General features: G+C 45.2%; 1 protein-coding gene and 1 non-coding gene across 30 annotated transcripts in view; one reads left to right on the forward strand and one right to left on the reverse strand.

The window, feature by feature from the left end:
• Positions 1-26,695, reverse strand: part of CNOT1 (CCR4-NOT transcription complex subunit 1) — a 110,344-nt gene extending 83,649 nt beyond the window's left edge. For 4 of the 29 annotated variants that reach the window (XM_054668433.2, XM_054668431.2, XM_009430909.5 and 1 more), the window contains exon 1: positions 26,452-26,609. The gene's annotated coding sequence lies outside the window, so the exon portion shown is untranslated. Of the gene's footprint in view, positions 1-20,017; positions 20,146-21,380; positions 21,523-22,286; positions 22,385-26,451 lie in introns of all 29 variants that reach the window. The other 25 variants (XM_063797190.1, XM_063797194.1, XM_054668428.2 and 22 more) reach the window with 17 other exon arrangements.
• LOC112205961 (small nucleolar RNA U13) lies at positions 15,417-15,517 on the forward strand. Its single transcript, XR_002940093.1, has one exon. It is a non-coding gene; the product is annotated as a small nucleolar RNA U13 (small nucleolar RNA).
• Positions 26,696-27,059: the final 364 nt, after the last annotated feature.

Genomic DNA, 27,059 nt, shown 5'->3' on the forward strand with positions numbered 1-27,059 from the left:
AAAAAACTCAAAACCCAGGCATGGTGGCTCACACTTGCAGTCCCAGCTACTTGTGATGCTGAGGCAGGAGGACTGCTTGAACGCGGGAGTTCAACACTGCAGTTAGCTATGATCACACCACTTGCATTCCAGCCTGGGATAACATACCTAGACCCTATCTCTACAATTTAAAAGTGTGTGTGTGTGTGTGTGTGTGTGTGTGTGTGTGTGTGTCTAAAACTCAGATATGTCATCCTGTTCTCAAAACCCTCCACTGACTCAAAGAGTAGAAAGAAGCCGAAGTCTTTAAAATGTCCAATAAACAAACAATGGTTAGGTTAAGGGACCTAACCACTGATACTCTTCCAGCTTCCTCTTATACTCTTCTTCCCCTACTCAGTTCTCTCTGGCCACAGTGGCCTCCTTGTTGCTTCTCAGGTACCCTCTCACCTTAATGCCTCTGCACCAAACTGATACCTTAGTCTGGAATGCCCTTCTTGTGGACAGCAATATGGCTAACTACCTCTCTTTAAGTCTTTACTCAAACATCACCTTCTCAGTGAAGACACTCTGACTATCCTATGCAAAACTGTAATCCCCACACCCCTGCCCCATGCATTTTTCCACATCATATAAACTAACACGTATCATACTTATATTTTTAGTCTCCTCATATTAGGATGTAAGTTACATAACAAACAAGTAACTGTTTACTCTGCACCAATTTATTATACATACTTCATGTCCCATAGTAAGAACTCACTAAATATTTGCTCAATGAATAGATATAAATTGAAGCTTAGGATTTTGTAACCTGTATTTTTACTCTACCAAAAAAACACGAAAATCCACTGAAATACTGCTAATCATATACAAAAATTACATGAGAATAGACAATAAGTGATTTAGCCTTAGTAGTGCATACTACACAAAGCTGTAAACAGCCTTCCAATAAACCTCTAGCACTATAATGTGTATACAGAGTTTGGGTCACCATGTCATTATTTATAGGCCATTTTTAAATACTGTAACACAAAGCTATAGTCACTTTCCAACAAGTTCATCACAAAAATATTTATTTAGAGAATTAATTATTTTAAGATCATTAAAGTTGAGATTCCAAGATATTCATTCACTATAAGGGATTTGTAGCGCTGGATCATTCTATTTGTATACGCGTTGTCTACTATTGGCTCTTTACATGCCAGGGACTCAGATAGTTTTAATGATTAACTTCATATCCAGGCCAAAACCTTAAAAAAACACCGCAAAAGGCTGGGCGCGGTGGCTCATGCCTGTAATCCCAGCACTTTGGGAGGCCAAGGCAGGTGGATCACCTGAGGTCGGGAGTTGGAGACCAGCCTGACCAACATGGAGAAACCCCATCTCTGCTAAAAAAAAAAAAAAAAAAATACAAAATTAGCCGGGCGTGGTGGTGCCTGCCTGTAATCCCAGCTACTTGGGAGGCTGAGGCAGAAGAATTGCTTGAACCCGGGAGGCAGAGGTTGCGGTGGGCCAAGATCGTGCCATTGCACTCCAGCCTGCGCAACAAGAGCGAAACTCCGTCTAAAAAAAAAACAAAAAACAAAAAACAAATTAAAAAAAAAAAAAAAACACCAAAGCCGGGTGCGGTGGCTCACGCCTGTAATCCCAGCACTTTGCGAGGCTGAGGCAGGTGGATCACGAGGTCAGGAGATCGAGACCATCCTGCCTAACACGGTGAAACCCCACCTCTACTAAAAATACAAAAAAGTAGCTGGGCGTGGTGGTGGGCGCCTGTAGTCCCAGCTGCTCGGGAGGCTGAGGCAGGAGAATGGCATGAACCTGGGAGGCGGAGGTTGCAGTGAGCCGAGATCGCGCCACTGCACTGCAGCCTAGGCGACAGAGCAAGACTCCGTCTCAAAACAAAAACAAAAACAAACAAACACACCAAAAATGGCTACCATTTCAACAAATCTCCCAATCTTCATTATTAAAAACACATATTGCTGGGCCTGGTGGCTCCCACCTGTAATCCCAGCACTTTGGGAGGCTGAGGCGGGTGGATCACCTGAGGTCAAGAGTTCAAGACCAGCCTGGCCAACATGGTGAAACCCTACCTCTACTAAAAATACAAAAATTGGCCGGGTGTGGTGGTGCACACCTGTAATCCCGGCTACTCAGGAGGCTGAGGCAGGAGAATCACTTGAACCCAGGAGGCGGAGGCTGAAGTGAGCTGAGATTACGCCACCACTGCACTCCAGCCTAGGCGACAGAGCAAGACTCTGTCTCAAAATAAAATAAAATAAAAACACATAAATACATCCCTCCAAAACTCCAGAGGACTTGTCATTATCATGCCACTGATATTTCAACATGGGAAACAACTATAATTCTAAGGAAAAAGAAGCAATCATACAATAAAAATGCTAAATCCTTTCCAAGCAATAAATTACCTCTTTATTTTCCTTTTGAGACAGGGTCTCTGTCACCCAGGCTGGAGGGCAGTGGCACAATCACGACTTACCGCAGCCTCCCTGACTCAGATGATCCTCCTACCTCAGCTTCCTGAGTAGCTAGGACTACAAGCGCCCGCTGCCACACGGCTAATTTTTGTATTTTTTGTAGAGATGGGGTTTTGCCATGTTTCCCAGGCTGGTCTCAAACTCTGGGGCTCAGCGATCCCTCTGCCTAGGCCTCCCAAAGTGCTAGGATTATAGGCATGAGCCACGGTACCCAGCCAAATTACCTTGTTTCCCTAGTCTTCTCACAGCACTTCTCAATTAAACGATGCACAGTGCAAATGAAAGGTCACTGACATTTGACAATAATATACTACAAGTCAACTGTTACCTGAACAATGATATCAAAAAATTTACCAACAATATGGTTATGATAATATAAAGTAGCCAAGCATGGTGGTTCACACCTGTAATCCTAGCACTTTGGGAGGCCAAGGCAGGAATATCACTTGAACTCCAGAGTTCAAGACCAGACTGAGCAACATAGTGAGACAGTGTCTCTGTAATTAAAATATAAGAAATAAAAAGTAAAATAATGGCTGGGTGAGGTGGCACGCACTGGTAGTCCCTGCTACTCAGGAAGCTCAGGTAAAAAGATCGCCTGAGCCCAGGAGTTTGAGGCCAGCCTGTGCAATACAGTGAGACCCCGTCCCTTAAAAAACAAAAAATAAGTAAAACAGCAACTGAGGGGAACAAAGATTGTACAAGGCCATTCTCAGTACTTTTCCTAATACTAAAATACTACAAATCACCCAAAAATAAATGAGTGTAAAGATTATCTTCAGGCCAGGCGCACCGGCTCACGCCTGTAATCCCAGCACTTTAGGAGGCCGAGACGGGAGGATCACCTGAGGTCAGGAGTTCAAGGTCAGCCTGGCCAACATGGCAAAACCCTGTCTCTACTAAATATACAAAAACTAGCCAGGTGTGGTGGCGGGCACCTGTAATCCCAGCTACTAGGGAGGCTGAGGCAGGGAGAATCGCTTGAACATGGGAGACGGAGGTTGCAGTGGGCTGAGATCAAACCATTGCACTCTAGCCTGGGCAACAGAGCAAGACACCATCTCAAAAAAAAAAGAAAAAAAAAAGATTATCTTCATACATGCAATATGACACCCACCCAATATGCTTAATATCCAATTAAAATATAGTTTTGCCATACATAAACTACTACCTACTGCAGAGCTGGGGGGGGAAAGGATTATAAAATGGCATTCGCATTTTCACTAGAGAACACTATACAATATTACTAATTGTCTATTGAACATTCAATCTAAACAGAACCAGAGCAGCTGTGGTATATAGTTTGTTAAATGTCAACAAAAGTATACTCATGACACTAACTCACTAAGTGAAAAGCTGCAGAACTCTTGAATAGCATGATCCCAAATAAGGTCTCGATCAATAGCAGTTACATAGGAGCTTTCACTTAAAATCCCACTAAAAAAGTCCAGAAATCTACACACCTCCAAAAGTGTAAGATATGGATAGTATTATTTACCGCAGCAGTATTTGTCAGAGCATGAAAGATGGCTGGCCAGGACTAGGTGATTGGTGAATAAACATCCTGGACCGTGTATATAGTCATCTGTCTTTTGTTTAAGCACTTGTATACATACTACCTTTTGTTTGTATATATGCTCACATATATATAGTTGCTTTTTTGTGAAAATACTCACAATAAACAAGCCAATGAAAATGGCTATCTAGGCTGGGCAAGGTGGCCACGGCTGTAATCCCAGCACTTCGGGAGGCCAAGGCAGGCATTCACCTGAGGTCAGAAGTTCGAGACCAGCCTGGCCAACATGGAGAAACCCCATCACTACTAAAAATACAAAATTAGCTGGACCTAGTGGCACATGCTTGTAATCCCAGCTACTTAGGAGGCTGAGGCAGGAAAATCACTTGAATCCAGGAGGCGGAGGGTTGCAGTGAGCGGAGATCATGCTATTGTACTCCAGCCTGGGCAACAACAGCAAAACTCAAAAAAAAAAAAAAAAAAAAAAGAAAGAAAGAAAAGGGCTATCTAAATGGGTGAGAAAAAAGGAGAAGAGATAGAAGTCAGAACAAAAATTCACTGATTACATCTTTTATTTTTGGTTTTGATTTCTGAGCCATGTAAATATATTGCATGATTGAAAATTTTAAGAAAAGGCCAGGCGCGGTGACTCACACCTGTAAACCCAGCACTTTGGGAGGGTGAGGCGGGCAGATCACCTGAGGCCAGGAGTTTGAGACCAGCTTGGCCAACATAGTGAAACCCTGTCTCTACTAAAAAATACAGAAAAAATTAGCCAGGTGTGGTAGCTAGCACCTGTAGTCCCACCTACTCAGGAGGATAAGGCATGAGAATCGCTTGAACTCAGGCCGTGGAGGTTGCAATGAGCCGAGATTATGCCATTTCACTCCAGCCAGGGTGACAGAGCTAGACTCTTGTCTCAATTTAAAAAAAAAGAAAAAGAAAGAAAAAGAACATTTTAAGAAAAATAAACTAAAACACAAACAAACCTGAATGTCCAATTTGTATTACAAAACACAGTGAAACCAGGCCAGGCACAGTGGCTCACAACGTAATCCCAGTACTATGGGAGACCAAAGAAGGCAGATAACTTGAGGTCATGAGTTCGAGACACCCTGGCCAACACAGTGAAACCCTGCCTCTACTAAAAATACAAAAAATTAGCCAGGCATAGTGGCTCGTGCCTGTAATACCAGCTACTCGGGAAGCTGAGGCAGGAGAATTGTTGAGCCTGGGAGGCTGAGGCTGCAGCGAGCTGAGATCGCATCACTGCACTCCAGCCTGGGTGACGTAGTGAGACTCTGTCTCAAAAAAAAAAAAAAAAAAGAACTAAAAGTAGAACTATCATTTGATCCAGCAATCCCACCTACTGGGTATCTGTCCAGAAGAAAAGAAATTATTATACAAAAAAGATACTTGCACACATGTTTACAGCAGCACAATTCGCAATTGCAAAACATGGAACCAATCCAAATGCCCATCCATCAACAAGTGGATAAACAAACTGTGGTATATATATACACAACGGAATAGTACTCAGCCATAAAAAGGAATGAATTAATGGCATTCGCAGCGACCTGGATGAGACTGGAGACTATTATTCTAAGCAAAGTCAATCAGGAATGGAAAACCAAACATCATATGTTCTCACTCATAAGTGGGAGCTAAGCTATGAGGATGCAAAGGCATAAGAATGACACAATAGACCTTGGGGATTTAGGAGGAAAGTGTGGGAAGGGGATGAGGAATAAGACTACAAAGTGGGTACAGTGTATACTGCTCAGGTGATGGGTTCACCAAGTTCTCACAGATCACCACTAAAGAACTTACTCGCCGGGGGCAGTGGCTCATGCCTGTAATCCCAGCACTTGGGGAGGCCGAGGCAGGTGGATCACGAGGTCAGGAGTTCGAGACCAGCCTGACCAACACGGTGAAACTCCACCTCTACTAAAACTACAAAAATTAGCCAGGTGTGGTGGCACACACCTATAATCCCAGCTACTTGGGAGGCTGAGGCAGGAGAATCGCTTGAACCTGGGAGGCGGAGGTTGCAGTGAGCCAAGCTCTTGCCATTGCACTCCAGCCTAGGTGACAGAGGGAGACTCTGTCTCAAAAAAAAACACAACAAAATACAAACAAACAAAAAAACAAAACTTACTCATGTAACCCACACCACCTGTCCCCCAATAACCTATAGAAATAAAAATTTTGGAGGGGTGGGAGAGACAGTTTCAAGCTTGTCGCCCAGGCTGGAGTGCAATGGCATGATCATGGCTGATGCAGCCTTGATCTCTTAGGCTCAAGTGATCCTCCCGTCTTAGCCTCCCAAGTAGCTGAGACTACAGACACATGCCACCATGCCTGGCTACTTATTTTATTTTTTGTAGACACCGGGTCTCACTTTGTTGCCCAAGCTGGTCTGGAACTCCTGAGCTCAAGTAATCCTCCCACCTCAGCCACCCAAGGTGTTGGGATTATAGCCATGAACTATGTGGCCAGAAAACATTTTTAATTGGAAAATTTTACTATTCTCATTCCTTCTTTTATCATGAAGGAATATCCTTCTGGGATCACTTAGGGTGATATATATATATATCATATTATATATAATAATACATTAACATATATAATAATACATTAACATGTTACTAACATATACATTATCTACTAAAGTTGGCATTCCTATCAACTCAAACATTTGAGCCCTAACTATACACCATGTACTCACTTTAGGTATTATAGAAAACACAAAAGGAAACATTGACCAAGAGGCTTAATGTAATAAATACAGACTTTACTATAACGCTATGCAACTAAGGCAGCTGTGTGTAAGAATTCGAAAGGGGAGAGAGGGCTATTTAAAATGCTGATTCCTGGCTGGGCAAGGCGGCTCACGCCTATAATCCCAACACTTCAGGAGGCCGAGGTGGGTGAATCACTTGAAGCCAGGAGTTCAAAACCAGCCTTGCCAACATGGCAAAACCCCATCTCTACTAAAAATACAAAAACCTAGCCAGGCATGGCGGTAGACACCTGTAATCCCAGCTACTCAGAGAATCGCTTAAACGCAGGAGGTGGAGGGTTGCAGTGAGCTGAGATCGCACCAATGCACGCCAGCCTGGGCAACAGAGCAAGACTCTGCCTCAATAAAGAAATAAATAGGCCAGGCGCAGTAGCTCATGCCTGTAATCCCAGCACTTTGGGAGGCCGAGGCAGGCGGATCACTTGAGGTCGGGAGATCGAAATCATCCTCACTAACATGGTGAGATTCCGTCTCTACTAAAAATACAAAAAATTAAAAGGCGGGGCGCGGTGGCTCACACCTGTAATCCCAGCACTTTGGGAGGCCAAGGAGGGTGGATCACAAGGTCAGGAGATCGAAACCATCCTGGCTAACACAGTGAAACCCTGTCTTTACAAAAATACAAAAAAATTACCCAGGCGTGGAGGCAGGTGCCTGTAGTCCCAGCTATTCGGGAGGCTGAGGCAGGAGAATGGCGTGAACCCAGGAGGTGGAGCTTGCAGTGAGCCGAGGTCGCACCACTGCACTCCAGCCTGGGCGACAGAGTGAGACTCCATCTCAAAAAAACATAAAACAAACAAAACAAAACAAAAAATACAAAAAAAATCAGCCGGGCGTGGTGGCAGGCACCTGTAGCCCCAGCTACTTGGGAGGCTGAGGCAGGAGAATCGCTTAAACCCAGGAGGTGGAGGTTGCAGTGAGCCGAGAGCACACCACTGCGCTCCAGCCTGGGTGACAGAGCTAGACTTGGTCTCTAAATAAATAAATTTAAAAAATGCTGATTCCTAAGCACCACCCAAGACCAAGAGAGTCAACATTGCTAGAGAAAAGGAGTACAGGCTGTCTATTTTAAACTCCCCAGTCAGGCTGAGCGCGGTGGCTCACGCCTGTAATCCTACCACTTTGGGAGGCTGAGGCGGGTGGACTTCCTGAGCCCAGGAGTTCAAGACCAGCCTGGGCAATACGGTGAAACCCTGTCTCTGCTAAAATACAAAAAATTAGCCGGGCGTGACAGTGTGCACCTGTAGTCCCAGATACTCGGGAGGCTGAGGCAGGGGAATTGCTTGAACCCGGGAAGCAGAGGTTACAGGGAGCCGAGATCACGCCACTGTACTCCAGTCTGAGCGATAGAGCGAGACTCCATCTCCAAAAAAAATAAATAAAATAAATAAACTCCCCAGTCAATTCCTGAGAACCACTGACCTAAGGAGCAGTGTCAGGTTATTCCTTGCTAACAGGTATTAGAAATATTTAAGAAGCCGGGAACGGTGGCTCACGCCTGTAATCCCAGCACTTTGGGAGGCCAAGGAAGGAGGATCACCTAAGGTCAGAAGTTCGAGACCAGCCTAGCCAACATGGTGAAACCTTGTCTCTACTAAAAATACAAAAATTAGCTGAGTGTGGTGGCAGGCATCTGCAGTCCCAGCTACTCAGGAGGCTGAGGCAGGAGAATGGCATGAACCCGTGAAGCAGAGCTTGCAGTGAGCCGAGATCACGCCACTGCACTCCAGCCTGGAAGACAGAACGAGACTCCGTCTCAAAAAAAAAAAAAAAAAAAAAGAAATATTTAAGAAAAGGATACTGTACTTTGACGCAATCTCTTCTTTGAGGACAAGGAATGCCCCTCACACCTACTTCTTTTTCTCCCCTTAACTCCTTCCAACTGGACCAAAGACATCTGTTTGCTCGTTTGTTTTTTCCTTTAACAGAAGGGGTCTTGCTCTGTTATCCAGGCTGGAGTCTAGTGGTGTGACCACACCTCACTGCCAACCTCAAACACTCCTGGACTCAAGTGATCCTCCCACCTGAGCCTCCCAAGTAGCTGGACCTACAAGAATGTGCCACATGCCAGGCTGCAAAGACATCGATCTAAAGGCAGTTTGGTTTCCCACAGCACTGATGCCAGCAATGTTCTACCAGCTACCTTGCTCTAAATTTAAATATCAGGCACCTTAAGAAGACAAGTAGGCAAGACCCAAGGCTATCAGTTTATTGAACTGCCAACTTCCAATACTAAAAAAATACTAAATACTAAATACAGAATACTTACACCAACTGATAACCAAGTTTGACCTTGAAAATTATTTATTTCCCAAGTAGCATTCTGACCTAAAAGAGGTCAATCTGAGCCTTGTCTTTTTTTCACTCTCTTTCTGCAATTATGAAAATGTTCTACAACAGACTGGCGCCGTGGCTCACACCTGTAATCCCAGCACTTTGGGAGGCCGAGGCTGATGGATCACCTGAGGTCAGGAGTTCAAGACCAGCCTGGTCAATATGGCAAAACCCCATCTCTACTAAAAGTACAAAAATTGGCCAGGCATGGTGGCATGCACCTGTAATCCCAGCTACTCAGGAGGCTGAGGCAGGAGAATAGCTTGAACCCAGGAGGTGGATGTTGCAGTGAGCCGAGATCCTGCCACTGCACTCCAGCCTGGGCGACAAGAGCAAAACTTCTATGGAAGGCTGATTATACACTTACTAATATTAACTACTTCTCCAAGAGGCAAAGACTCTAGATTTATGGGGCAGTTCCAAAAGGTTGGTTCACTTATTAAAATCTTAGTTATAACTATTGTGTACATAATAGAATAACTTATGCAAGTATAATAAACACTAAGTAGAATTGGTCTAAGCACTTTACATGTTTCTTTAATCCTCACAACTCAAGGGTGATATTATTACCCCAACTTTACAGATAAGGAATAGTTTAACTTTCAGATAGTAAGTAGCATAATTTTGAAGATACTGAGCAGTAGAGGTTTTTTGTTTGTTTTTCAGACTCGCTCTGTCACCTAGGCTGGAGTGCAGTGGCATGACCTTGGCTCACTGTAACCTCCCCCTCCCAGGTTCAAGCGATTCTCCTGCCTCGGGATCCTAAGTAGCTGGGATTACAGGCATGCGCCAACACGCCCAGCTAATTTTTTTTTATTTTTAGTAGAGATGGGGTTTCATCATGTTGGCCAGGCTGGTCTTGAACTCCTGACCTCGTGATCTGCCCACCTCAGGCTCCCAAAGTGCTGGGATTACAGGCTTGAGTCACCACGCCTGGCTTAGAGGTTAAGTCTAAAACAAGCAAAAATCCTTTCAAAATCGATTTGTACAAGTCTAAATAATTGTTTTAATACCAATTCTTGGTATCAATAAGCATCTCCACTCTCACAGAAGAGTTTTAGGCCCCTAAACCATCTGCATTATACCTCTGCACTGAATACTTAGGAGTCACCTTTTAATTCATTACTTTTTCTCCAGGCAATGACCAATTCTTTAAAAACTATCAACTGAAAGCCTAAATATCCATCAAAAGGGCACTGATTAAGTAAATCATAAAGTGGCAAACCATGTAATAACTAAAAAAAGGACCCATAAATAATAGAAATTATCTATTGAGGGGAAAAAAACAGTCACGTAACAGTGGTCTATTTAGATTATGTTCTTATATATACAAAGTATCTAATAAGAATAACTCTTTTGAAAAGTTACATAAAATAGTTGAGAAAGGAACTGAAGTTTTTTTTCAAAGTAGAAAATTGGTCGCCGTGGTGGCTCACGCCTGTAATCCCAGCACTTTGGGAGGCCGAGGCGGGTGGATCACGAGGTCAGGAGATAGGGACCATCCTGGCTAACATGGTGAAACCCCGTCTCTACTAAAAATATAAAAAAAAATTAGCCGGGCGTGGTGGCGGGCACCTGTAGTCCCAGCTACTCAGGAGGCTGAGGCAGGAGAATGGCGTGAACCCGGGAGGCGGAGCTTGCAGTGAGCCAAGATCGCGCCACTGCACTCCAGCCTGGGCGACAGGGCAAGACACTGTCTCAAAAAAAAAAAAAAAAAAGAAAATTACTCTCAAAACCAAAAAATATTATGCCAGTAGCTTTGCATATTCCAAGACTCTCTATGCAAAATCCCAACCTATGGAAGCCATTCACCTCACTCACTGTAGAAAAGAGATAACATAGATGGCCTGAGCCTGCTGTCCTTAGAAAGGCTTGCACAGTTGGCCCTTGGCTGGTCTCTGATAACTTTCAGAAGAGTTCTCACCATCCCCAGGGCTACTAAGAGTGACTCACTCTGCATAAACTGCACAAACCAAATGTGGTTTATGATGAACACCGGCTTTCTATCTAGATGAATACCAGCTTTCTGTCTAGGAGCCTAAAATTTTAATATGTGGTAGGCAGAGGGTGCCTACAGGAACAGGCCCCACCAATAATAACAATAGGCACTGAGTTTCTAGCAAAAGCTTCCCTGCTAGGCAACATTTCACATACATGTGCTGTCGCAACTCCATGCTGGAGGAATTGTGTCCTGTGTGACTCCACTGGGAGAGGACACTTGGGAGCATGAGCCTGGTTTCCTCCCGGATTCACCCCATTCACCATCTCCCCTTGCTGATTTTGCTTTGTATACTTTGCTACAGAAAAACACTTTTTATTGTATTTTATTTTTTTGAGATGGGGTCTCACTCTGTCGCCCAGGATGGAGTGCAGTGGCCTGAGCTGGGCTCACTGCAGCCTCTACCTCCCAGGCTCAAGCGATCCTCCTGCCTCAGCTTCCGGAGTAGCTGGGACCACAGGCATATGCCACTACGTCTAATTTTTTGTATTTTTATTAGAGACAGGGTTTCACCATGTTGGCCAGGCTGGTCTTGGAACGCCTGGCCTCAACTGATCTGCCCGCCACGGTCTCCTGACATGCTGGGATTACAGGCATCAGCCACAGCACTGGGCCTGTATCCTCTGCTATTTAAAAAAAAAAAAAGAAAATCAGCCCTGGGCTTTTCTCCTAGTGAATTACTGAACCTGCAGGTGGACTTGGGAACTGTCCCCAACACGCTTGCCCAGCAGAGATGAAATATCTTCTAGAGGTAAGTGGGACCCAAATTGTGGATTTCCTGTCTAGCACATGGAGAATCCATTTCAGAATTTTGAATCTTATCACAAAGATGATCTGGGAAGCTATTTTGATTGGTTTGGGTCTGTTTTAGTAAACAGGGAGATGCAGAGATGGGCTAGATGCTCACCAAACTGTTTCCTCTTCCCAGCTAAAGAATTAGAATACATTTCTCAGCTTCTCTTGCATTGGTTTGGCTGTAAGACTTAGTTCCTAACCCACAAAGTATACAGCAAATATGGTATGTGGCACTTTCAGACCTAGCTCATAAAACCTCACTCATGATTCTCTGTTTTTCACTATCTGCCCGATGAATAAACCCCCAAGACCTAGAGGAGGATGATGTCATGAGATGACAGATGAAGGCAGACTTCTTGAATTATTGCACAGGATCCTCAATGAAACATCCTCAATGAAAATTATTTGAGGAAGAAATACATTTTTACTCTGTTAAGCCGCTGTTATCTTGGATTTGTTTTAGGCCTGTTTTGCCTAATAACAGACAAAATGATCAAATGAACATTTTTAGAAGTTACTCTTGATGATGGGAAATACCAAGAAAGGAAAGATAAGGTCACAGGAAAGCCATGAACATGTAAGGAAAAGAGAAGCGAATGTACTCAAGAAACAGCAGGCCAGACACAGTAGCACGCACCTCTAATCCCAGCACTTTGGGAGGCCAAGAAGGGAGGATGGCTTGGGACCAGGAGTTCAAGACCAGCCTAGGCAACATAGAATAACCCCATCTCTACTTTTTTTTTTTTTTTAATTAGCAAGGTGCAGTGGCAAATGCCTTTAGCCCTAGCTACTAGAGAGGCTGAAGGGGGAGGACTGTCTGAGCCCAAGTGAGCTATGATCAGGCCATTGTCCTGCAGCCTGGATGACAGGGCAAGACACTGACTCTACCAAAAAAATAAAAAATAAGAAATTGCAATAACTCTTTTTGTTAGTTTTTTCAGACGGAGTCTTGCTCTGTTGCCCAGGCTGGAGTGCAGTGGCATGATCTCGGCTCACTGCAACCTCCGCCCCCCGGGTTCAAGCAATTCTCTGCCTCAGCCTCCCAAGTAGCTGGGATTATAGGCGCCTGCCACCACGCCCGGCTAATTTTTACATTTTTAGTGGAAACAGGGTTTCACCATCTTGGCCAGGCTGGTCTTGAACTCCTGACCTCAGGTGATCCACGTGCCTCGGCCTCCCAAAGTGCTGGGATTACAGGCGTGAGCCACCACGCCCGGCCTACAAGGACTTTGTTTTTATTTTTTATTTTTAGTACAGATGGGGTCTTGCTATATTGCCCAGGCTGGTCTCAAACTCCTGAGCTCAAGCAGTCCTCCCACCTCAGCCTCCCAAAGTGCTGGGATTACAGGTGTGAGCCACAGCATCCAGCTGGTTTTTTCGTTTTTTGTTTTTAAAGGAAAACGAGATATAGTCAAAGTTTGGGAAATTCCTTCTGCCTTCACTACCCATCATAGTGCTTATTTTCCATAATCTTATTTCAGGTTGGTTTGCTTTCGTGAGAATGACATGATTATTTTATATATTACTACTAGATTATTTGGCAGCATTTTTTTCAATAATACAGTGTATGCCAATTTTAGAGATTTTAAAGTATGGAAATTTTGTTTTAGAATCAGTGAAACACGTTATTTCCTTTCCCCCATGTAGTCTTCTGTTACATGTGCCATTGTAAAACTAAAATAATTTTAAGTGTCTTGTGATTTATACCAAGAATAAGTAAATCTAAAGTGAACAAAATAAACCTAATGAGAAATCTGAACCTCAAGAAGGCATCTATGGAAAAAAAAAACTGAAGAGCAGTAGTATCTCCAAAAGCATTTTGAAATGTTTAGGTGTCAGAAGAGTTACTGGCATTCAGTAAGAATTAAGGATGAAATTAAACATCTTGCAAGAGGCCAGGTGCAGGGCTCACGCCTGTAATGCCAGCATTTTGGGAGGCTGAGGCAGGAGGATCACTTGAACCTGGAGTTTGAGACCCATCTGGGGAACAGTGAGACCATCTCAACAAATAAATACATAAACAAGCAAGCAGGGCATGGTGGCATGCACCTGTAGCCCTGGCTACTTAGAAGGCTGAGGTAGGAGGATCACTTAAGCCTGAGAGGTTGAGGCTACAGTGAGCCATGATTGCACCACTGCACTCCAACCTGGGCAACAGAGCAAGAGTGTCTCAAAAAAATTTTTTTAATTAAAAAAAAAAAAAAAAAAAACCACATCTTACAAGGGGACAATACAGGCTGGGCATCCCAAATTTGAAAATCCAAAGTTCGAAAGACTCCAAAATCCAAAACGTTTTGAGCACAAACATGACACTCAAAAGAATACTCATTGGCGCATATTGGTAAGTACAAGAATTTTCCAAAATCTGAAATGAGAAACATGTCTAGTCTCAAGCATTTAAGATAAGCGATATTCAACCTCTATCGCCAACAAAGAACTACACTGCCCAAATGCCAACAGTGCCCTTGTTGAGAAAATGGCTGATATATCCACCTTCTATAGGATGGGCCCTCAATGTAAACACCTCAAAATTAACTTTTGGCTGGTGCAGTGGCTCATGCCTGTAATCTCAGGACTTTGGGAGGCTGAGTCAGGAGGACCACTTGAAACCAGGAGCTCAAGACCAGCTTGGGCAACATAGCAAGACCCTGTCTCTACAACTACAACAATAAAAATTAGCTGGGTGTGGCACTGTGTGCCTATAGTCTTAGCTACTTGGGCTGCTGTGGGAGGATGGCTTGAGCCCAGGAGTCTGTGATTTTAACGAGCTATCACAGCACTACTGCACTAGAGCATGGGTAACAGAGCAAGACCCTGCCTCTATAAAATTAAAGAAAAAATTGACTTTCCACATTAACACAAAGCCAAGCAGAGCTTAAATCCAGAAGATGGTAAGACATGGTATGCAGCTTACATAAAGTGGCTAACACAAGTTATTAGAAAAACAGTTTATGCATAACTATTTTGTGGTGGATTGTGTACTTGCACCTGCAATCCCAGCCAGCTACTCAGGAGGGTGAGGTGGGAAGACTGACTGAGCCCAGGAGTTCAAGGCTGCATTGAGCTGTGGTCGCGCTTTGTCTCTAAAAAAAAAAAATTAATTAAAAAGAGTTTGGCCGGGCACGGCAGCTCACGCCTGTAATCCCAGTACTTTGGGAGGCTGAGGTGGATGGATCACGAGGTCAGGAGTTCGAGACCAGCCTGGCCAACATGGTAAACCCCGTGTCTACTAAAGATACAAAAAATTAGCAGGACATGGTGGCGCACATCTGTAATCCCAGCTGCTTGGGAGGCTGAGGCAGGAGAATCAGCTTGAACCCAGGAGGCAGATGTTGCAGCGAGCTAAGATCGCACCATTGCACTCCAGGCTGGGCGACAGGGCGAGACTCCATCTCAAAGAAAAAAATTAGCAGGGCGTGTTGGCGCACACTCCAGCCTGGGCGACACAGAGAAACCCTGTCTCAAAAAAAAAAAGAAAAAGAGTTGACCCTTCCGTAGTTCATAAGCATGATGACTGGGTGTTCACATGCATGCGTGAGATATGGCAACCTCAAACCTTGTTACATCAGCACCTTACCTGTCTGACATGAAAAAAAGAGTTGACTTGCTTTTTATATACACGTATTAATCAAGCAATTTATTTCACTCAATGCTACAGTGCCTTCAATAACTTGTAACATTTAACAGCCTTGTGTATGTGCCTTAAATATTTTACAAGAATTAATCTAATCCACGCCAGGCATGGTGGCTCCCGCCTGTAATCCCAGCACTTTGGGAGGCTAAGGTGGGAGGATTTTTTGAGGCTGGGAGTGCAAGGCCAGGCTGAGCAACATAGTGAGACCCCCATCACTATAAAAAAACTTTTTTTAATTAGCTGGACGTAGTGGTGCACACCTGTAGTCCCAGCCACTGACTGGGGAGACTGAGGTGGGAGGATGGCTTGAACTCAGGAGGTCATGGTTGCAGTGAGCCATGATCGTGCCACTGCACTCCAGCCTGGGCAACAGAGACCCTGTCTCAAAAAACAAAATAACAGAGAGTAGCCTTCTTGAAGCTATTTTATTTTAAAAAGAACTACACCAAGAGAAAACTCTCAAATCTCAGAATTCAATTTACGATGCTAAAGAACTTGTTAAAACTCAAGTCCCTCCATCTTTAGGCAGTCTCAGCAGAACTGCAAATTTATTATTATTACACTGACCATTAATTGTAAAAGAGCATCTTTTGGTCACACTAGAGTTTTGCATTTTCTTTCTTTTTTTTTTTTTTTGAGACAGAGTCTCGCTCTGTCACCCAGGCTGAAGTGCAGTGGCGCGATCTCAGCTCACTGCAACCTCCGCCTCCCAGGTTCAAGCAATTCTCCTGCCTCAGCCTCCCAAGTAGCTGGGACTAGCCGCCCGCCACCACACCTGGCTAATTTTTGTATTTTTAGTAGAGACGGGGTTTCACCATATTGACCAGGCTGGTCTCGAACTCCTGACTTTGTGATCTGCCCGCCTCGGCCTCCCAAAGTGCTGGGATTACAGGCGTGAGCCACCGCGCGTAGCCAAGTTTTGCATTTTCATAGTGAGGAAATGAAAAATTCAAATCTTGTTTCTAGTCGTCCAAAAAACTGCTGGGAAAAAAACCTTATTTGCTTTGGTCACAACTAAGAAAACTCTATCCAAATAAAAGGTTGGGGGTAAAGAAAGATCTCCCTAATTAATTCAAGAAATTGCCAAGATGTAAATAGTTTAACTCTGTAGATTACTAGAGATAGTCTTGATATTCTAAAATCCAATGCACAAATGAAACTAAAATCCTACCTACATAATGAACCACCACCGATAGATCTTTTCCTCTGAAATGTTGCTCATTCAAGCAGTATGAAAAAAAGAAAAACCAGAGTATCGATTTCCAAGAATGCTATATTCTATCAATTTACCCAACTGTAATAAATGAAGCACTATTCAATTACAGTTCAACTGTATATATGCACTGGGGAAAGAGAGACTCCTTACTCACTATGGGACAGAAAACTTAAAAGGCATTGTAGGGTGCACTTAAGTGAAACTGGCCAAGGATGGCAAAAAATCAATTTTGCTTAAGGAAATTAGGTATTTATAGACAGTACATCTGAGTTTGGACTAGAATGATAAAGTTTTGGTAGAGATGACATTCCAGATGTAAAAAGACGAAGAGGCTGGGTGCGGTGGCTCAAACCTGTAATCCCAACACTTTGGGAGGCCGAGGTGGGCAGATCACCTGAGGTCAGGGGTTCAGGACCAGCCTGGCCAACATGAGGAAACCCCATCTCTACTAAAAATGCAAAAATTAGCCGGGCATGGTGTGGCAGGCGCCTGTAATCCCAGCTACTCGGCGGGGATAAGGCAGGAGAATCGCTTGAACCCGGAAGGAGGTGGTTGTATTGCAGTGAGCCAAGCTCGTGACACTACATTCCAGCCTGGGTGACACAGCGAAGACTCTGTCTCATTTAAAAAAAAAAAAAAAAAAAGAGGACAAAGATATATTTGGGTACCACTGCTTAACAGTCTTTTGGCTATAATACAACACAGTAGTACCACAGGGAAGGAGGAATCAACACTTATAATTCCAGATGAAGGTATTAGAATGACTTCTGAACAAAGAAAGGATATTTCCAAAGCAATGATTTAAGTGGCATTTTGGCAGAAATATAAAAAATTAACTGCAGTCCTAGAATCTTTTACAATCACAATATCCACATATTATTTGTGAAATAAACCCAAAAACCAATGATAAAGAAACTATAATGGAGATTAGTTAGAAAGTTATTTCAAAAAAGACAAGAGCCTGAAACCAGACAAAAAGATAACTTTTTTTTTTTCTTTTTTTTTGAGACAGAGTCTGTCACCCAGGCTGGAGTGCAATGATCACAGCCCACTGCAGCCTCGACCTCCCCAGGCTCAGGTGATCCTCCCACCTCAAGTTTCATATTTTTAGCAGAGATGGGGTTTCATCATATTGCCCAGGGTGGTCTGAAACTCCTTGGCTTAAGTGATTTGTACACCTCTGCCTCCCAAAAGTGTTAGGATTGCAGGCGTGAGCCACTGCGCTGGCCCAGCTAACTATTCTTTCTTTTTCTTTTTTGAGACAGAGTTTTGCTCGTTACCTAGGCTGGAGTGCAATGGTGCAATCTCGGCTCACCGCAACCTCCACCTCCCAGGGTCCAGCGATTCTCCCGCCTCAGCCTCCCAAGTAGCTGAGATTACAGGCACGCGCCACCACGCCCAACTAATTTTGTATTTTTAGTGGATACGGGGTTTCTCCATGTTGGTCAAGCTGGTCTCAAACTCCCGACCTCAGGTGATCCGCCCGCCTCGGCCTCCCAAAGTGCTAGGATTACAGGCATGAGCCACCATGCCTGGCAACTATTCTTGTTAGCAAAACCAGGCCTTATAGTTTGTCCAAATCCACAGAATATACACCACCATGGCCGGGCGTGGTGGCTCACACCTGTAATCCCAGCACTTTGGGAGGCCGAGGCGGGCGGATCATGAGGTCAGGAGATCGAGACCACCCTGGCTAACACGGTGAAACCCCGTCTCTACCAAAAAATACAAAAAACAAATTAGCCGGGTGCCTGTAGTCCCAGCTATTCAGGAGGCTGAGGCAGGAGAATGGCATGAACCCGGGAGGCGGAGCTTGCAGTGAGCTGAGATCGCACCACTGCACTCCAGCCTGGGCGACGGAAAGAGACTCCGTCTCAAAAAAAAAAAAAAAAAAAAAAAGAAGAAGATACACCACCAAGAGTGAATTCTAATGTAAACTAGAGAATTTGGATGATGATGATCTATCAGCGTAGGTTCATCAATTGTAAGAAATGTACAGGCCGGGCTCGGTGGCTCACGCCTGTAATCCCAGCACTTTGGGAGGCCGAGGCGGGTGGATCACGAGGTCAGGAGATCGAGACCATCCTGGCTAACACGATGAAACCCCGTCTCTACTAAAAAACTATAAAAAATTAGCCAGGCGTGGTGGTGGGCGCCTGTAGTCCCAGTTACTAGGGATGCTAAGGCAGGAGAATGGCGTGAACCTGGGAAGCGCAGCTTGCAGTGAGCCGAGATGGCGCCACTGCACTCCAGCCTGGGTGACAGAGCGAGACTGTATCTCAAAAAATGTACCACTCTAGTGGGGGGGGGGGGGGGTGTTGACAATGGGCAAGGCAAAGCATGTATTGGGGCAGGAGATAATACAGGAAACCTCTGTACTTTCTCATCAATTTTACTGTGATCCCAAAACTGCTCTAAAAAATAAAATCAATTAAGAAAAAAATGCAAAACCTAGAAGCTATAAATCTAAGGGAACAAATGTTTATCTGACTCGGACACTGCTGAGTTCTGAATATAAAGCTTAAGAATATTATAGGCTCACGCCTATAATCCCAACACTTTGGGAGGCTGAGGTGGGTGGATGACCTGAGGTCAGGAGTTTGAGACCAGCCTGGCGAACATGGTGAAACCCTGTCTCTACTAAAAATACAAAAATTAGCCACATGTGGTGGTGGGCACCTATAATCCCACCTACTCTGGAGGCTGAGGCAGGATCGTCTCTTGAAACCTGGAGGCAGAGGTTGCAGTGAGCTGAGATCGCACCATTGCACTCTAACCCAGGCGCCAAGAGTGAAACTCTTGACCCCCCAAAAAAAAAAGAAAGAAAGAAAAAGAAAAAAGAAGTTAGATAGCGTCTTTGAAAATCCTTTTGGCTGGGCGCAGTGGCTCACGCCTGTAATCCCAGCACTCAGGGAGGCCAAGGCAGGCAGATCACCTGAGGTCAGGAGTTCGAGACCAGCCTGACCAATATGGCAAAACCCCGTCTCTACTAAAAATACAAAAATTAGCCAAGCGTGGTGGCAGGCGCCTGTAATCCCAGCTACTCAGGAGGCTGAGGCAGGAGAATCGCTTGAACCCAGGAAGGAGAGGTTGCAGTGAGCCGATATCGCGCTCCAGCCTGGGGGATACAGCGAGACTCTGCCTCCAAAAAAAAAAAGAAAAGAAAATACTTCCATCCCACTTTTATATTTCAAATAATTACTTCAACATTACTGTAATATTTATTGTGAGATATACATTTGGTCTTCATCCCATTTCCTGGCATACAACTTCTAAGATCCTTAGAATGGTAAGTTTCCTTTTGTATGCTGAGTTGACTGATAGCTTGGCAACTTCTAGGTAGTTTCTGCATGGGTGCTGGTCACCTGAAAGACCAAGGCAAGATGAGAAGGTTAGGACTTTTAGCCCCACCTCCTCCAAACTCCAGGGAGGGAAAAGGTGCTAAGGGTTAAGGTGACCACCAAAGGTCAATGATTTAACCAACTGTGCCTCTGTAATGAAGCCTCCATAAAAGCCCATAAATGACTGGGTTCAGAGAGCTTCCAGATAGCTGAGGCACAGTGTAGCCAGGAGAGGGCATGGAAGCTCCGCGGCCCTTACTTCTCCTACGCACCTCCTCATCCATATCCTTTATAATAAACTCTTGAACCTAAGTGTTGGCTGGGTACAGTGGCTGATGCCTGTCTGTAATCCCAGCACTTTGGGAGGCTGAGGTGGGTCGATCGCTTGAAGTCAAGAATTCGAGACCAACATGATGAAACCCCGTCTCTACCAAAAATATAAAAAATTAGCCAGGTGTGGTGGCGCATGCCTATAATCCCAGCTACTTGGGAGGCCGAGGCAGAAGAATCGCTTGAACCAGAGCGACAGAGGTTGCAGCAAGCCTAGATCGTGCCACTGCACTCCAGCCTGGGTGACAGAGCCAAGACTCCGGCTCCAAAAAAAAAAAAACCCTAAGTATTTCCGAGAGTTCTATATAAGCCACTCTAGCAAGTTAACTGAACAAAAGAAGGGGGTATTAGGAACTCAATTTATAGTCAGTTGGTCAGAAACACAGGTAAAACCACCTGGGACTTGAGATTAGCATTGGAAGTGGGGGACGGTCTATGGGACTTGAGCTTTCAACCTGTGGGATCTGATGCTATCTTCAGGTACACCGTGTCAGAATAATACTGAATTAGAGGATACCCATGTGGTGTCCACTGCTGAATAGCTTGCTTGATGTGCAGGGGAAAACCCCACACATCTGGTGGTGTGAGAATATACTGGAAGAAAGTTTATGTTCTCAGAATCAACAAAAAATTATCCTACATGGTTGCAACGTATTCAACATTTCAGGAATTTCCCTGTAACAACTGTAACACAGTTAAGCAACAGGTATGCTGGAGGTTAGTTAATGCTGTGTTTTCCAGAATTAAAGATACAAATGCATTTCTTAAATATATACACTACATTCCTTTAAATCACTGTGGGTGCGACGGCTTACGCCTATAATCCCAGCACTTTGGGAGGCTGAGCTGAGTGGATCACAAGGTCAGGAGTTCGAGACCAGCCTGACCAACATGGTGAACCAGATCTCTACTAAAAAGACAAAAATTACCCAGCCGTGGTGGCACGCGCCTGTAATCCCAGCTACTCGGGAGGCTGAGGGAGGAGAATCACTTGAACCTGGGAGGCGGACGTTGCAGTGAGCCGAGATCACACCACTGCTCTCAAGCCTGGGCAACAGAGCAAGACTCCATCTTAAAAAACAAACAAACAAACGAAAAAACTCAACAAATGGCTTCATATTAAGTCTACACCTCTAATTACTGCCTTCTCAAACTATGCTTTCCAGTGAACAATGCTTTATTTGGTTTGCTACATTCTTGCAAATTTGAGTGAAAAGTACACTTAAAAAAAAAAAGTATCATAGGCCAGTATGGTGGCTCACATCTGTAATCACGGCACTCTGGGAGGTCTTGGTGGACAGATCGCTTGAGCCCAGGAGTTCCAGACCAGCCTGGGAAACACAGTGAAACCTCACCTCTACCAAAAAAATACAAAAATTAGGCCAGGCGCAGTGGCTCACACCTGTAATCCCAGAACTTTGGGAAGCTGAGGCAGGTAGATCACTTGAGGTCAGGAGTTCAAGACCAGATGGCCAACATGGTAAAACCCCATCTCTACTAAAAATACAGGCCTGGGCAGTGGCTCACGCCTGTAATCCCAGCACTTTGGGAGGCCGAGGCAGGTGGATCACCTGAGGTCAGGAGTTCGAGACCAGCCTGACTAACGTGGTGAAACCCTGTCTCTACTAAATACAAAAAATTAGCCGGGCATGGTGGCATGCACCTGTAATCCCAGCTATTCAGGAGGCTGAGGCAGGAGAATCACTTGAACCCAGGAGCCGGAGGTTGCACTGAGCAGAGATCGCACTATTGCACTCCAGCCTGGGCAACAAGAGCAAAACCCTGTTTTAAAAAAACATATATATATAAAATTAGCCAGGCATGATGGCGCGCACCTGTAATCCCAGCTACTTGGGAAGCTGAGGCAGGAGAATCACTTGAACCCGGGAGGCAGAAGTTGCAGCAAGCCAAGATCACACCACTGCACTCCAGCCTGAGGGAGAAGAGCAAAACTCTCTCTCAAAAAAAAAGAAAAAAAACAATTTTTGACACGTGTGGTTAACATGCACCTGTAGTCCCAGCTACTCAGGGGCTGAGGTGAGAGACTGACCTGAGACCAGAATATCAAGGCTGCAGTGAGCAGGGATTGTGCCGCTGCACTCCAGCCTAGGCATTGAAGTGAAACCCTGTCTCAAAAAAAAAAAAAAAAAACTATTGTATACACTGGGGGGCAGAAGGTGTTGAGCCCCTTTTAACTTTCAAAGATTCATCTTTAAAATTGTGAGCAAACAGAAAAGGAATTGCTAGATTCTTCTATATATAGAGTCACTCAATGGGATGCCATTTTGAAACTTCACAGCAGGAAGTTTTAGTTTGGTCAGAGGGTCATTAAAGAAATGCCTCAGTTAATATATATGACTTGAAAGTCTTTTCTTTTATAAAAGTATATACCAAGTTCAGGCCGGGCGCTATGGCTCACACCTGTAATCCCAGCACTTCGGGAGACTGAGGCAGGCAGATCACCTGAGGTCAGGAATTCGAGACCAGCCTGGCCAATACGTTGAAACCTCTTCTCTACTAAAAATACAAAAACTAGCTGGCCGTGATGGCAGGCGCCTGTAATCCAGCTACTCAGAAGGCCGAGGCAGAAGAATCGCTTGAACCTGTGAGGCAGGGGTTGCAGTGAGCCAAGATTCCACCATTGCACTCCAGCCTGGGCAACAGAGCGAGACTGCGTCTCAAAAAAAAATATATATATATATACCAAGTTCATAAAATACAGCATTTCAAAATTGCAGACTACTAGGCTGGGCACGGTCACTCATGCCTGTAATCCCAGCACTTTGGGATGCCGACGCGGGTGGATCACGAGGTCAAGAGTTTGAGACCAGCCTGACCAACATAGTGAAACCCCGTCTCTACCAAAAATACAAAAATTAGCTGGGTGCAGTGGTGCGCACCTGTAATCCCAGCTACTTGGGAGGCTGGGGCAGGAGAATCGCTTGAACCCAGGAGGCGGAGGTTGTAGTGAGCCGAGATCGCACCACTGCATTCCAGCCTGGGCAACAGGGTGAGACTCCGTCTCAAAAAAAAAAAAAAAAAAAAAAAATGGCAGACTACTATTTTTGTTAATGTGGGACAAAATACTCATAACAAATATTTTGCAAAAATTTTTTTTAATTTAATTTTCTTTTTTGTAAAGACAGGGTCTCACCATGTTGCCCAGGCTGGTCTCTAACTCCTAGTCTCAAGCATCCTCCTCCCTCATCCTCCCAAAAAGCTAGGATACAGGCTTGAGCCACTTGCCTGGGCCAAAAAAATTAGTCCCAAAATATGACAGCACTCAATTAGAATTATTGTGGACAAATTCCATTCTCTGGTATTGGGTACCAAAGACGTGTTTGTTATTACACAGAAAGAAATAATCAAGTTCATAAATTCAAACTGGTTAAAAAGAAAGCTTCTCGGCTGGGCACCGTGGCTCACGTCTGTAATCCCAGCACTTTGGGAGGGTGAGGCGGGTGGATCATGAAGTTAAGAGTTCGAGACCATCCTGGCCAACATGGTGAAACCCTGTCTCTATTAAAATACAAAAATTAGCTGGGTGTGGTGGCGGGCACCTGTAGTCCCAGCTACTCGAGGGGCTGAGGCAGAATTGCTTGAACCCTGGAGGCAAAGGTTGCAGTGAACCGAGATCGTGTGCCGCTGCACTCCAGCATGGTGACAGAGCGAGACTCCATCCCAAAAAAAAAAAAAAAAAGTTTCTCATAACCAGATCAGAATCTATCCTAAAACATACTCAGAAAAAGTAACATGCAAGGTAATTTGAAATCAGACTTTAAAGCATGTTTTGAAAAGATGGCAAGCATTTCCATTTGTTTTCATAGTTTTTAATGACTTGACTCCAAATAAGAAGGATGTCTTATTATTTAGCTTGACAACATCTACGTTAAAGAGACTAGGATCTAAACCCCGAAGAGAAATTCAGAAACTAGAAAAAAAGAAAATGAACCCGGGGTGTTAAGCTGGGAACCAAAAAGAGCACATTTCAATTCTTTTCCACCGTAATGCCACAAAACCGTACCTTAAAACTTCTAAGATTACAATCTTAGGTAAGAAAAGGAAATATTTTCAGTTACAAATAGACATGTCTTTGCGCCTTCATTCTATAATTTTTTTTGAGACGGAGTCTCCCTGTCCCCCAGGCTGGAGTGCAGTAGCTCTATCTCGGCTCACTGCAACCTCCGCCTCCCGGGTTCAAGCAATTCTCCTGCCTCAGCCTCCCAAGTAGCTGGGATTACAGGCACCTGCCACCACACCCGGCTAATTTTTGTATTTTTAGTAGAGACGCGGTTTTGACATGTTGGCCAGGCTGGTCTCGAACTCCTGACCTCTGGTGATTCACCTACCTTGGCCTCCCTAAGTGCTGGGATTACAGGCGTGAGCCACCGCGCCCAGTCGATTCTAGACTTGTTTCCACTAAGACTTGGGGAACCCACACTTGTTGAAAAGGAACTAACTCTCCAAACTAGTTTTATCAACATGCTATCATTTCAGTCAAAGCACAGCTAGCCACCTAAAACCATGTATCATCAATGCATATTCTCCTTAGACAAGGTAACAATTTGCAGTATCCTAAAACATAATTATTTAAACTGTTACCACATGTCTTCTTAATAGCTAAAATACTCTGCTGCCAATCTTTAAAAGGGTAGGAATACCAACCTGGACCACAGATCACTTAAGTATTAAACCCAAGTACCTATAGAAAAAAATTGTTCTTAATCTGTTTGACCTTCTTCCTAATATTTTACTTGCCTTCCCTCATTTTTTTAATCCATGTATTCCCTATTCCTATCAAAGGGGCTGTCATAAGGAAAACGTTCGGCATTGTTTCAAACAGTATAATTATATTCACTCAATCACTGACTTAAAAAAAAAAAAAAACCAAGTAGTCACAGGCTATCAAATTGTAGAGAAATCGGCAGGGTAGGTTAAGCATTGTTACTCAGTTTTCAGGAAGAAAACAGACTTTATTAGAGTCCTAAGAAATGTGACATTTGATTAACTTCATGGGAAAAGTTTGTCATAAAGTTTATTTTAAATACAACATTTTCAAACGCACAGATGACAAGCATTCTTTTTTAATCTACAAAGCTTACTCCTCGTGGAGTTAGTATCTGTGAGCCCTCTTGGGTGAATTCTGCAAAGGAGGTGGTACTGAAAAAGTATTATTTGTGTTTGGCCTTAAGTACCTCTACAAGACCTGCCGTGGATCTTATCAGCCTTGAGGCCTACAAGTGCTCAGCTCACTAGCGGGACACTTGTCCTGGGTGAGCAGGACCGCCACTACTGCAGACACCGGACCGAGTAGGTGGGGGCCAACTTCAAAGAAAGTGTGAGCGCCCAGGCGCGCGAGTGGAACAAAACCTGTAGCAAGTAATAAGGAAGTGCTTGCTCCCGCCCGCCCTTCCCATCCGGGGACACCCGAAACCTGGGGGGCTTTGACAACGTGCTGGGGGCGTAAGACGGGGAGAGTGGCAGCTCCGAGTACACGGAGAAGAACTGGAAACATGCAAAAACTCCAAACACGGTCCCCCCCGCCAGAAGCCCTAGGCCTCGGAAGCCGATGCCCACTGCAATCATCAGGGAGCAGAGACAGAAACAGTAGTTAAGGAGCTCGTGGAGGTCTCAGAGGGGTGCAACCCGCGCGAAGCCAGGCCCAGCGACACGAACTGCCGCCGCTGCCGCCCCCCTGAGCCTCCAGGCCCGGGACAGAGACCACCATGGGTCTCACTCCGCGCTCTACCCTCCGCTTCCTGGAGCCTTCTCGCTGGCCTCTAATCTTCAGAGCGCGAAGCCTCCGAGAGCCGTGTGGAGAAGAGTCCGCCCTCTCCCGCCTCGTCCCACTTCCCCGTCCCGGCTGCCTCTCACTCCCTAGAGCTCCGGGAAACGCTTCCAGTGGCCCCAGGTCCACCCCTGTTCCTCCTCCCACCGGCTCTCGCGTTCCCAAGCTGACACCGCCACCCTACCCTAGCCCCTGACGCCAACCCGCCTCACCTCAGGCGGCTCCGGCAGCGCTGGACACAGGAAACTCCTGGGTCCCCGACTCCGGATCTCCTCGACCCCCTCTTCGGTTAACTCCGCTTGTTTCTCTACAAAATGGCGCCGGAGGTCGCGCGCTCACGTCGCGGCCTTTCCCCTCCCCGTTCCCATTTCATCATTCGCTGCCCGCCCGAGGAGGGATGGCCCCAGAGCCAGCCAATGGCCGCGCCCCGCCTGTGGCTTCTACCCAGTCACCGACAGTTGCCCGCGGATTTAAACCAATCACACTCTATCACTTGCAGAAGTCGAGGAAGAAATCAGGCTCCTGCTAGCAACTACCAATCCGGCCTCCTACTTCGCGGACTTTGGCCAATTGCCGCTCACCAGGCCCAGGGGACCGGAGTCAGAGCCCTCGCGCCTGCGCTCGAGGCGAGGGCCAATAGGGAGATGCTGATAACTTCGATTTGGGGCTTCACGTACTTCCCACCTGCCCTCGAGGGCTGCGACCCGTGGGGCTTGGCATTGCCTTTGAGGAACAATAAATTATGGAAGGGGCCCATAACTCCTCGCCACCCTGCGCGGGAACTACTTTGAATTACAGTGAAACAGCTTTCCTCCACTTT

This window comes from Pan troglodytes, chromosome 18 (assembly GCF_028858775.2).
Source record: "Pan troglodytes isolate AG18354 chromosome 18, NHGRI_mPanTro3-v2.0_pri, whole genome shotgun sequence".
In the NCBI taxonomy this organism is placed as follows: Eukaryota; Metazoa; Chordata; class Mammalia; order Primates; family Hominidae; genus Pan; species Pan troglodytes.